The sequence below is a fragment of the Papilio machaon genome, chromosome 9 (genome assembly GCF_912999745.1).
Source record: "Papilio machaon chromosome 9, ilPapMach1.1, whole genome shotgun sequence".
In the NCBI taxonomy this organism is placed as follows: domain Eukaryota; kingdom Metazoa; phylum Arthropoda; class Insecta; order Lepidoptera; family Papilionidae; genus Papilio; species Papilio machaon.
Window position 1 is genome coordinate 4,692,075 of NC_059994.1, and position 13,898 is coordinate 4,705,972.

The 13,898-nt window shown below is 35.6% G+C and overlaps 1 protein-coding gene across 3 annotated transcripts in view; it reads right to left on the bottom strand.

The window, feature by feature from the left end:
* Window positions 1-13,898, bottom strand: part of LOC106718699 (autophagy-related protein 16-1) — a 123,529-nt gene that overhangs the window by 89,700 nt on the left and 19,931 nt on the right. The gene's annotated exons all lie outside the window — the stretch shown is intronic.

The window sequence follows — 13,898 nt, forward strand, 5'->3', positions numbered from 1 at the left end:
TGACCATTTTACCAAAATCAATTTTAATTATATAACGTTAATAAAGACCTAATATAGTAAATTAATATAAGGAAGAGTATATACTTTAAATATGGAAACGAACTAAACACGGACAGTGGCAAGCCTTAACAGTCCCGCTTTATCTATGCAAACAGCAGAATACTCCATGAACAAGTTCCTAGAAATCCACAAACGTGATACTTTTGCAATTATATCGAGTACATAATGCCTTCAACTCGACTGAGGAAATTATGTAAGCCAAAACACGAGTGAAATTTGTAAAGAACGTACTATGTTTTACCCTATAAGTATTTTGGTAAGCTATAATTGATACTGTCATGGTGTAAACTGAGTAATGTTTTTTTCTTGTTTGCAGGACGGACGCTGGCGGGTAGCGGTTGCATAGCTCAGAGGTCAGTAACCTTACGATCGGAATTCATGAATCTTCAGAAATAACTCGTCATTATTCCTTATTAGCCTTAAAGGAAGCGCTTAAGCCAAATGTACGGAAAGTTCTCATTGCTTTGAAAAGGTCTAATGTACAATATTGAAATCGTTAGACTGTCCTGGAAGCTAAATTTATATTTGCAGTGACATATTAAAAACACATGGAAATCAATATTGTGGTACCGTAATCTAAATAGTAATTTTTGTTAATATTTAAACATGATGTTAATTGGGAAGTTTGTAAAAAAATGCCGTTGCAACAATTTTGGTGTTAACAAAGCATTATTAAATTCATATACAGTTAGTTGTTTCGGTAAGACAAACATTACGCGATCATTAATAATTATAATTATAATTATTGAGTGTTTGTAATAACGATGGATACATATAATTGTATTGCTTTTATGATTTTATAAATAAATGAAAGAAATTTGTTGGGAATGTAAAATAACACTAAATTTAATATTTTTTACGAGGATTCATCGACGGGATGCCAAATTCTCCTCATATAAGTTAATGGAAACGTCTCAAATTATTTATCCTTTTCTTTAAATATATATTAAATTTCATGTTAGTGGCAGGGTAAACAGGTTTATAAAACAACTTATTTCGAATAAATAAACCTTAAATAATAACATAACATATCTAAGTATTGAATCCAAATATATTGCCGTGTGCAATAAACCTGTTGCATGGTGCACATTAAGTTAAGCCGGGGCGAAGCATAAGGTGTCGAGACAAGAATAATTTAATGACGTCAGAAAACATCAGGGACATATTAATGTCTATTTTAGTTTCTAGTTTATTGTGTGTAATTGTTTTCTTCAATGCAATTGTAATATAATAATATAATTTGATTGAAAAAATAACACTTTAGGAAAAATTAAAAGTAACAAAAAATAATAGTTGGATACTGATAATAGTTAGATACTGGGAACATAACGCGGTAATACGATTCACAAGCAATGTCCAACAATGTAAAACGTTATTGGTCTGACCCCCAACAAAGCGTCTACAACCTGTCCTTATCGCGTAGACTTATGGGCTGCAATGATCCGAGATCGCGGCGCGCTCATTGTTCTTATATCGATTCAATCATCCGACGGGCATATTGTTTCCTGATTGTATTGCAATAATCGGACGATTTCTATCTTAATAGACTTATGTTAATTCAGCGGACGCGGCATACAATTTAAAGCGATCACACAGGAGGCATTATGCAGGAAATGTCCGAGCAGTGTACCCCCTTAGGCGTAGGGAATGCATAGGGAAGTAATCATTGTGCGTATTATAACAAGTAAAAGGCGGTCGCCATACATACCGGAGGCATTTAATTGACAATGCTCAAGATTCATCGCTCGACTCTATTTAATATATGATGCTCATTACCGTAACAACAGGATATATCAATCTGTTTCCTAGAAATTTATAATAAAACGAACCAAAAATTTAATTAAACGTAAAAATAAATATAAATAAACAGATGTAACAGATGAAAAGCAATAGACAATATAAGATGTTGTATGCCATAAGAACTAAGATGAACATTATAAAACAAAAATAACACGTAATGCTTCGCAACACATGGTACAAATAAATCTTCATCCATATTGTTCATTTAAAAGATGATCCTAAAGGTCGGTCAGACGCATATAATACTAATGACGCATCGTTACGAAGACCTATGTATTCCTACAAGTAATTTTTGCGGCTGGAACCTGAAGGCAACACTATGGCGTAAGTAATCTGTTTGCTGATTGCCCTATATGTTCGTGAATTGTGGTCTCGACGGATATCTCGAATGACATTAGTGAGAGAGCACAAGCAATTACGCGTGAAATAGCTTTAGAGGGTAGACCACACACTGTCATGACAGTCGTTTCTAATATCTGTTTGTAAGATTAACCGCGGTTTATTATATTCGTGTTTTACCATAGCAATAAAATACTTTAAAATTGAATTCAAATATTTTGGTATGCTGAAATTTGAACATTTATATGTTGCATTTAATATTAACATTTAAGTGTAATAAATATTTTTTATGCCAATTCTGATAGAATTAAGAATATATAAGTGTTGGTAAACAAGTCACGGTAATCTAACGCTTTAATTTGTCGTTGATATGCATATTGCATGCTATTTACTAGTATGTAAAAGTGCCGCATCGCTCGTATCCATTCACGTGTTTGTTTTACGTTCATTATTTAAAAAGTACTGTCGCACAGACGCGCCATCGTGCATGTAAAGTCAGGCTGAGCTGTCACACGGTTGGAGGAACTGTGAGAACATAATTGGATATTCGCGGTAAGTTCTAGATCCGAAAGTGAGATACGGAGGGCGACGGTATCAACTGTTCGTCTGTGTTATCATCGCGCGACATCTTTATGCCGGGGTCGGTTTTTCTACGCGCGCCGTGCGGTGGGCGGTAATGGCGTCCATCCCAACGGGATTCACGCGCCGGCATCGTTTTGCGTCTCATCGTGCGGCCGCAATATATCGCTCCACTTAAATTAGCTTAGCTTGTTCCGGTATACTATAGATATACAAGGAAAAATGGTTGTGGCTCTCGCACCTGCCCGACTGCAATTTCTAGAATCGGTCAAATTCTTCTCTCGAAACGTCCAAGCTCTTTTTCATACAAGATCTATTCTAGGTAGATTTATTATTGATTACTTATTATTATAAATTAAATGATTGTTTCCATTTCATAACCGTTAAGAAAAAAGTATTTAAGATTTTATTTTCTTAATACGGACAGATAGAATACTAAAAAAATTGTAAAAATATGATCATAAAAAATCCAACTTTTTTATTAAGCAACATTATACAACGGTTATTATTCTTAACGATCGTTAAATAAATCAGATTCAAGCGTCAAGATAATCATGACGAAACAATACTAATGAGTAAATGCAAATCTCACACGTGCAACGGAACCATTTCCGTAGTCTCGAAGGCATACCAACAAATTTTTGAACCCAAAGAAACCGAGCAAATACCGTTACTTTTAAGACAGATGAGTGCGTTGCACACTTTTATTAATACTTATTTAACTCGTAATCATTTAATAAACTTTTAATGAAAAGAACAATATTAAAAATACTTGTTTATTATTTAATGTCATAGCTTCTTCTATCACAAACTTAGATTGACTGACAGTGCTAAGATAAGTCATGATCACAAAGCATTTATGACGAGATACGAATATAAATGACAAGCTTTTAGTTGATTATTTTCGCACCGATAAAATAAAACATATTAACGGTTTATTGTATAAATTTCGACCTACATATCATGTACAGGTTTTCGATTCGAGAGTGTTCATTTCGTTCAAGTCAGTTTGGAGGTTAATTAATTTTGTGCACGATATATCGAGGTGTAAATGTAATCAGGTCGTAGTCGACGAACGAAAGTGACCGTTCAATTGACCAAAAGTTGTGTATGTTCGGGCAGCGTGTATGTCTCTGCAAGGCGGAAGAGTAACCTTGCGGCACCGTTATAACATTAGTGTTTTTGCATGCCATCAGTGGGACAGGAGCGAGCCGGCGCTCCCGTACACGGGGAAGCCAATCAATTACATATTAGCTTAATGTGATGAAGATTGTTCGTCAGTCTCGCTTATGCATTTGTATGGTGCGTGCAAACCGAGTGTGCGACTATAACTGCGAATGTCGAGGCAATCTTGCTTCGATTATTGTTTGTTTTTATCGTCGCAATGTAGGTGCCGCTATTCTATAGCCGTTATGGAATTTCATAACAATACCATTCCATATGTGACAAAGCAATAAAATTTACTTGATGTCAACCAATTATCACATAAAAGTAGGCTATTTTTTTCCTTCACAGAATAAATGGGAGACAGCACTGCTATTAGAGAGGTTATAAATATATTATTTTGTTATTTTGATCGTGATAGAGGAGCCAGTTACTTTTTAGTACACAAATGTATTATTAAAATAAAAACATGCAATTTCATTTCATTCATAACAACTGCATATAATAAGAATCGCTTGTCGGTAACGGAACAGTGCGAACACAATAACATGAATAGCGCGCGCACCGCGTCGTTTCATTAGAATGGGATACAAATGACAGTAGTAAGGAAAGACCGGTAATAATTATCTCAGGTAGGTAGTCACATATTATATTTAATTAGTAGTGCACAGGACATCATGAAGTGCACAGAGCTGGGCGGTAACAACGGCTTTGCGAGCGGGCGCAGGCCGTCGTGTTGGCCCCCGGCCGAGCACCGCCCGCCCTCTCTGAATCGCGTCTCAACAACAATAAAGATCCGCCTATGGAACACTTCTTGCTTTTATACTCACTGTAATTTAAACGGCTTTGTATTGTTTTAAGAATAGCAATTTCACATACATATTTTGGAATAAACCTTTATATTCAATTGTTAGACTTTTTCAATATAAAAGCGTGAGTGTTGGGCTGGGGCAAGACCTAATAATGTAAAATTAATTTATGGAATGAATTATGTGATAATACAATTATATATAATATTAAATCATATAAATATTGCAATGCGAAAGTTTAGATGGATGGATGGATGTTTGTTAGAAGGTATCCCCAGAACTTCTAACGGATCTTGATGAAAATTGGCATAGATATAGAACAAAGTCTGGAAGGACGGAGTCGCGGACGACAGCTAGTTATATAATAAAATTATAATATTACGCAAGTATTACTAATAATGTGTACTCATTTCACGTACCTACGATTATTTGTACAGTGGTTCTTTAAGTCAGTAGTAAAGTCGGTTACTAGTTATGGTATGAGATACGACAAGGTTACTGGCACTTTAGACTTCAACTTGGTCGATAATGAATAATGAGTTTGCGAGCCCGTTAGCGTACACCGGTCTCAGTACACGGATGGAACTCACATGTATTAGTATTAGTACGACAGTATGTATTAGTATTAGTAGACACATCTTACGAAATTTGGTATTTCGAGGTACGGAGCGAAAAGATCAGTAAATTGATCGCCTGCGCTTTTCAATTACTCGCCAACACTTCAATTTGAAAGCAGCTAGCGTGACGGCAAAAAGGTGTAAAGTAGTCGTAATAACAGTTAGCCTAGTTTACGATTTATGTACTGTGAATAAATTTAAACCGGAATAAATACATAAGAAATTAAACTGTTAATTCATGTAATGTAAAAACCAACAATCATAAAATTATTCCTACATTTAACTGCCTTGAAACATAAGTGAGAGAATTTTTTTTATACGTTGCAATGATGACGGATGTACTGTTGGAATTCAATCTGCCTATGTCTATGATCACCACCACTAGATTTAGATTATATTCTAATAAGTTCAGAATGTTGTAACACCGCGAATTCGATTCCTATGGAAATCGGTAAAGCCGCAACGCAATTTGCTCCTGAAACTGAGACGAAGAAGATTGAAGCCAACCTGTAAATCGAATCTATCAGGTGCAAGTTCCTATCATTATCGTTGCCTTTGATTTCCCTGCGGTTGACATTCCCATATGAGAACTAATAATTTAAAGGATAGTATGCTCTGTATTTGTAACATTCGACCACGTATGGTAGCCATCCGTCTAAACTATAATGAAATTTTTCTTGTAAATCAAAATGCTACGTAAATAATAAAAAATAAAATAAAATTTTCCTATACATTCATTAAGTGGCTATTACTACAATTTATATTATTTGACACGTAACATAACATATGAACACAAACATCTTCTCAATGGTTAGACTTCACTTGTTTACGAATTTGAATAAGCGCAATGTAATATTGGCGCAATAGATTGCAATGCCCACGTCTCGTCATTTATGCGGCATTATCACTGATCACATTTCTAGTCGGAGCTAGTTTTATTTGGCCATATTTCATTTTATATCGATAGATGTATTACCAGCTCGGTCCGACAAGATTCTATTTACGAGCGTGGGTTTTGAGAAGCTGCTGTAAGCAGATAGCGTTGATTCAATCCTACATTGCAAGACAAACAATCCGGTACGGCTCCGGCACGTCGCTTTAGGCATTTGTACGGAATAGGTGTATCGCAATTCTGTACAAGGAAATATAACATTGTTTAAAAATCTATTTTATACCCACGTTTCCGCTTTAGAAGAAATAAATTAAATATTTTATAATATAATTTATCTTAATACAATTTAAATGTTTTAAGTGTTGTTAATTTGATTCGTTATTGATATGTTACATTCTGTTCCATTAATAAAATCGATTTACAAATTACAAATATTTTGTGGCGAGTAATTAAGATTTTAAATCAAATTTTAATAATCGTAATTGATGGCATATGAACAGTACAAAATATTTTCAAGTTCTGTGAAAGCATTTAAACTATCTGACCTATCCGGGTGAGCCTTAATAAAAACATGATTTACGTTCTATTGTTTTGCTAAGTTTATGACTTAGGCGGCAAGTCTTGCAAGCAGCTATAGGTACTACTCTTCCAATCCCACAAATGTAAGTTCCCTACCTTACGATTGCTTGGAAATATTTTAATAAATTTATTGCTGACTTTTAACTTAGAAATTCTTCTACAGAATATGACAATGCTAATCTGCATTTTTTAATTAATGTATTACTTGGTAACTATATCAAATTGTTATGCGTGTAATAAAAATTACTAAGATTTGATTAACCGTAAATAGCACTGTTAAACGCATTCCACAATACCGCGTATCAATGAATCTCAGTCAGAGATCGGACTGTCAAAATTAGAATGAACTGGAACGGTAACCGAATCTTGAAAACAGGCGATTTGAACGTGACAATCGGGGACGCGTGTCGTCACAAAAAGAGGAGTCTGGTGACGAATTCGGATTAGCCGCTTGAATTTGGGCAATTGGAGTGGTTAGTGCGGGGGCCGCCGCCGGGGGCCGCGAGCGCGGTCAGCGGCAGCTCGTGCGCAACCCGCCGCCGCCGCTACCGTTACTGCACCAATTCGTAGGACAGTTAGTTGCACGAGCCCACTGCAGACTTTAATAGGATCAGAACCTTCAATAATCTACATGAGTTACGTTAACGATTCACAATTACGCCGTGATATGAATTTAACAAGGCCGTAGCACGTCGTTAGCCCATCGTTAGCCGTCCTTTACGTGGTTAAGTAAAACAAGCGTCCCCTTTCGCAGTTGTAAGCAGTGCACTTGGCGTTGTCTCGTCATGATGGATGTGAAAATAAGCGAGTGACATTACCTAGATTGACGAGGTGCTATAAAGATCGTTGTCTAAAAGAGCTTGCTACCTTGTGAGTTTGAGCGAGGTAGTGCCCGAGGCGATAGTGGTCGTGACCGATGCGCATGCGCTGCTGTTGTCATGCGCCTCTTGTTATTATAATGTTTAGCGCCTACCGCCTGTCACGATGCCCTTTGTCGACGGTCAATATTACAAGCTTTTAAAATAAATTTACAAGTATACTTTACGCAATTATAATTGAAGTTATTAAAAGTGAAGTGATGTTAAAGACAGAAGACAATATTTGCAAAAGTGGCAACATTGTTTACATGGCAAAATGATTTGGGATGTTGAGAAATTTCTAGTCATGTCAGACAGTCATCGGGTGCACATAACGGTAATTGAAATAAACATTAATTATTGACGTGCAGCACTTCGTATACTCGTAAATTTCCCATCCTTCATATATGTTACCTGACAATTTAACAATTATAAACTATTGGAAGTCTTCTATAAAACGACGCATAAACTTGTAGGTCACGAAGGTTGCGAAGCTGAAGTTTATTAGCAACAATCAACCGATAATTCCGTTATCTATTACCCACATATATCAACGGAACAGTGGACACGGGTAGGGGAAGTGAAGTGTATGGCAGCTTCGACCTCCGCGGACGCAATAATTGAGCATAGAAATCAAATTACAGATGATTGATGATGCCGTTATGGCACGGCCGTAGACGCCGCCGAGCGGATCGTGTCATTTGCCTTATAGGAATTCGACAAAATATATGAAAGAAAAAAACAATGGGGAAATAATTGATAACTTTATTGAAGAAACAAGTGTTAACATAGATTTATTAAATTCATACGACAATCAAAAATTTATTGTTTTGAATAATAGTAACTAATAGGTAGACAGAGATAACGGTTAATTATTTAGAAATAAATCAGCGTCTAAATGCCGTCAGCTCGCCGTGCGAATGCCGACGTAAACGCTAAACAAACTGGGATAAATAATTCATGTATGACAAAAGTAGAACAGAAACGTTCGAATCAATCTGTTCAGCGGCGGCCAGACAGGCAGCGACACTGTAATTTTACGAGATATGCCATATAAAACGATTAGGGGCAATAAATGCCTGATCGACTCACGCGTCTGATGCTTTATGACGTCGTTGCTTTAGTAGTTAAATGTTTATGCTTGAAAACGTTCTACGAAATTAGGTTGCTTTAGAGTTTAAAGTCATTTGTAAGTGGCTATTGCGCATTTACTATCTCAATAAGTCCAATACCAATACAGTTGTTGTTTATTAAATTTTAAAATTTAAAGCATGATAATACGAATTTAATTATATGAACGGTTTGTTATACATTTTTATGGCAATTCTAGTCCATTATAAATATTAGTGTGTTGGGTAATTGTAGCAATAAAGTACCATATATTGATAACTTTACAATTTTCCTTTCCTTAATTGAAACACTGTGGGATATGAAGCTTAATGACCGCCAATCTAAATAACTTTCAAATGTTTGACATGGTTAACCTGAATTTATGTAAAATGTATGAAATTCGATTTTGTTTGAAAGCGCTTGTGTAGTTAAATTTTATTGTTAGTGTTAGCTGTAGTAAGTGTATGCTTGTTATTTGAGTATTAAATACAAATTAAAGATAGTAATAATTAATGGTTATTAAAAAAAATAACTCACCATTTAGTAACATCGAAAAAAAATTAGTAATTATTTAAATCACCAAAGTAAATTTTAAGTCGAGTTATTTTACAACACTACATTTGATAATATAATCAACAAACGATTACATTCGCTTAAGTATGTTCCATGAAAACGTTTTTAGCCAAACAGCGTGCTTTTGATATAACAATGCGGAGTTAAGAGAGCGTTTTGAGTTCATCGTCGTAAAACGAAACGAAAATTACACGTAATGTAGGTAAACTTCTATGAGAAGCGGCATCAGTGCTCTCTACTTACAAAAACGTGTTAACACGAGGCAAATTTATAATATGCCGCGAATACGTTTTATGAAATAATTATATATTGATAAAATTTTATTAAAAATAAATCTATGTTCTACCGTTGAGTAAAACTTAAAACTGACTAAAGCTTGAAACAATAAGTCGTTATTTTAATTGAAAAAAAAAAACAGTACATATTTAAAAAAAGATACCGAATAAATACGAGTAGGTGCTCGCAATTGAGTAACTACGAGTGTAATTACTCGTGATATTAAAATTACATTAAATTTCAGAATACTTTGTATACTAACGCTATTGAGATTTTTTCAAATAGTTTAATGTGACAACATGCAAAACCATACTGTAATAGAGCATCTTTATATCACAGATTGTTGTAGTATATTTAAGCCATAAAACAAATGACGATAAAGGTTTTAAGCAATCAAAGGGGAAAGCGAATAAGTGTAATAAGCAACACCACAAAGTATGTAGTAAACAGAAATAGAAATAATTTGCTTCGTCGCATACATTGCACTAGGGGTCGACCGCAATGAACTTCTCTCGCCATCATTACGACGCGGTAAAACAATATAAGGAATACGTATCTGAATTGAATTCAGAGTCGCATTAGTGCCGGATTGCGGTAGTTACTCGCGAGAAGTCGTTAAGAAGCGAGTTCAAAGAAAGCCGGGAGAGAAACGGATGCGTCCGCACCTGAAACCTAGTTCCGATCACCGCATTCAGTCGCCGCGGCCAGTCGTCGACAATAAAAGTAAATTATAGCATTTAGTCAATGGTCCCTTATTCAGTTTCATGTTTAATCGCGGAGAAAACTAGTCGGGATTGCACGTTGGTAATGCGAAATCGCACGATTCACGCTACATCAGTAGTATCTAAAAAAGTAATTTATCATGATTTTAGTTATTTTCACCTACTTGTAACATAGAAATAGTGCGGTTAATTCGACATTGCAAAATGCCGATAAAACACCATGTTTACATGCTTGCTATAAATGTATTAAATATCCCTAGTCCGAGATTTACTGCAGCCGCAACTTTATTAATAAAGCAACAAAATAGATATTCGATAATAAAATAACAATTTAAAATAAATAAATCACAGTCGAGGCGATAGTATTCCACCTGCCCGCCGGAATGCGGGGCCAAGCTCGGAGCCACGCCGCGGAAAGTGGTTTGATTCTTTAAAGCGCTGCAGCCCTATCTCAGTTCTGCGGCGCTTGCGGTGACGGAGAGTAAAAGCCAGCACAATGTTGTATATCTGTATTACCCATTAAGACCTTCGCGATTAGATCAAGTTACTCGATAACAACTCGTTTACAGGCTAAAGCTTGTCCTTAATACGGCAAACTAGATTAGCTATAGGAATGCTTACTTGAATTACGACGTCGTTTGTGTTGAGAGAGGGGAAATTAATTAATTGAAGGAAATGTTTAAGCTTTCCTTTTCGATTGCATGCGGACAATATGCTTTCGTTTAAGAACAGAATTACCAATAATTATACTCTGTTGTTCTCAACAGTTCGCAATTAATATGCAGATCATGGCGTAGGAGGTAGAGAAAATTGGCAATGTTTTGAACGAGGCTAGAGAAATCGCAATTCTCTCATTAATGTAAGTCTCCGACGCGCAGAGTCAAGCCAGCAGTCTAACACACTGACCCCGTCGGCGTCGGCAATCGCAACTAGGAAAACCAGTGTGTAAAGTATTCAAATGAATTTACTTATTAAAGTATGCAAACTCTGACCTTTATATTTGTATTTTAAATAAGTTATCTTTTGTGACAGTAAGATATTAAAGAGGAAAAAGGACTATAACTTACAGTTTCTAGGCATAGTAATAACAATAAGAATTAAGGCAGTGGTAATATATATAACAAAGTGTAAAGTAACAATTACCATATATCATTGTAAGCAATAGCATCTTTGTAGTTCAAATATAGAGTCCGTACAATGAACAGAATTGACACCTGATCGTGAACGTCCGCCTCGTGCAGTCGATCGAGCGCAGTCCCATGTCATGTCAAGCCATACGGAAGTCGCCGCGGACCATTGGAAAGCGGCACAACAAATTACTATTTCATTCAATGTAAATACGTGAAGTGCACTCGTAATTCCGGTAGATATTAATGCTTCAATTCAAACGCGCCTAATAGTTTACCGACGAACGTATGAAGCTTTCAGAAATTTCTCTTCGGTATTGACGGCAGTGTCAGTTTATTCATAGGTAAACTTCAGATATAATTTTATGGTGAGACGGATCGTTTTTAGTATGCTTCACGTCGTTGCGAATAGACATTAAAAGAGAGTTGGATGAGTAATAGAAATTTGCCATCATAACGTCTGTGTTAATAGAAGTTGTACCAACCTGATACATTGTAACATAACAACAAAGCGATATACTTTCACAGCCGTCAAACACCAATGTGTATTGTAATGTCTCGATCGATCGGTAGAAGAAATCAAAGCCGTCACCATAGTATGCCAACAAATACCGGTACAGAGGGAATCTTAAACAGCAGGTTAAAGGCATCCGGCTCATTGAATGCGCTGACCCCATCTGATCGGGGCTTGAACGAATTGAACGTGCCCGCACATTCGACCAAGACACTTCCAATAAATGAATGTATTAGCGTAAAATTGCACACCTTTATTACATATACATATTTTATATACACACGTAGTGTGGCAATAATTACATTTCAAATTCCTTATATTTATAAAATTGCTTTTTGTACAATTATTTAGGATTAACGATGCCTCTTAAATGTAATTAATCGGCGATAGACTATATTAAAGTTACGAATAAAATAAAAGCTACGGAACTTTAAATAATAACGTATTAGTTAAATTTCACACACAATAAGCAAGGAACGTGCAATAAATAGAATAAATCGTGCAATAATGTGGAGTTCATTAATGAGCGCTGAAGCGATATTGGTCTTATCTCGTATGACTATCGCCATCTTTCCATAGCGCAAAGTCACGTCCTACTTTAAGGAAGCAATGCGCCATGTTGCTGTCGCACGACCTTCCAATACAGGTCATCGTGTTATTCTAAGGCTATTAATATCGAGATTAACCCAGATCGTCCAACACAATAAGCTTTTAAGGTGTAAAACAAATTTCATTGTACAAACAACTCAGTTCTTTGTTTATCTAATAAAAGCTTATGTTACTTTTACTTTATTGCAAATTGATAAGAGGTCAAACGTTCTATATTAATCCGTGACCAATTTCATTGTACATTATTGTAGTGTGCCAGCTTGTTCAGGGCTTGTTCCGGCAGATTAATATCACAATTGTGCGACTTGGCCATAATTTTACAGATTAATATTAGATACTTTGATTCAAAAATTTATTTATAGGTTTTATATTATTAAGTTTTTAAAGGAAAAGTAGTATTTTCAAACGCTGAATTCGAAGTTTTTATGATTTGTTCAATTTATGTTTCTGAAATTTTTCATTATTATTAAATTGTCTCTAAAAATTTTAATGTTGTTTATGCAAAAATTGCGAATTCTTATACATACAAAAATTCGAAAGAAGAAATAAAAGTCGCACAAGATTATGTTTGAAACTATTAAAAAAGAAATAGATGTGTTAATCAATTTTCTTAATGGACGTACAGATCAAATCGCATTGCAACGTGCAAAAATCGAATCAAACTGTAATGGTTCATTATATTGTAATGGGCCACAATCATGATCGATCTTACGCACGATTTAGGTGTTTTACAATTGTATAATAGGATGATTGATGCCCGCTTTAATATTTTGAACAAGAAATATTATATCCACATATTGCTTACGTCCGCTTTATGGCATCGGCTAGAAGATGATGGCGCCCCGACAGAAATCGATCAGGGCAACTTCATCACCGCTATTCATCTTCGCCCGGAAGTCAATTTTCGATTCGTGATTGACTCGATCAGTATAGTAACTTTATTAAATAAGCTTTTTGAGTGACAATATAATGATAAAGTAAAATTACAAAAGGCGTAATAAGTGTTGGATAGATGTCGTTCAGCGACAACAATATACAATTTATTCGGCGTGAGGCGTAGCCGAGGTGTATTTTTAAAATAAAATTGCTAAGAGTAATACCGTTGACCGCGAAGTGGACGGAGTGATGAGATGGACACCGTTATAGACATTGTATACAGAACGTGAGCGTATCGTAATGCAGCTCGCTACCGGCCTCAAGCATATTGTTTGTCTGGATCGATAAAAAATATTAAAGAACTAATACGATGTCGCTACACGACTTTTTCACAA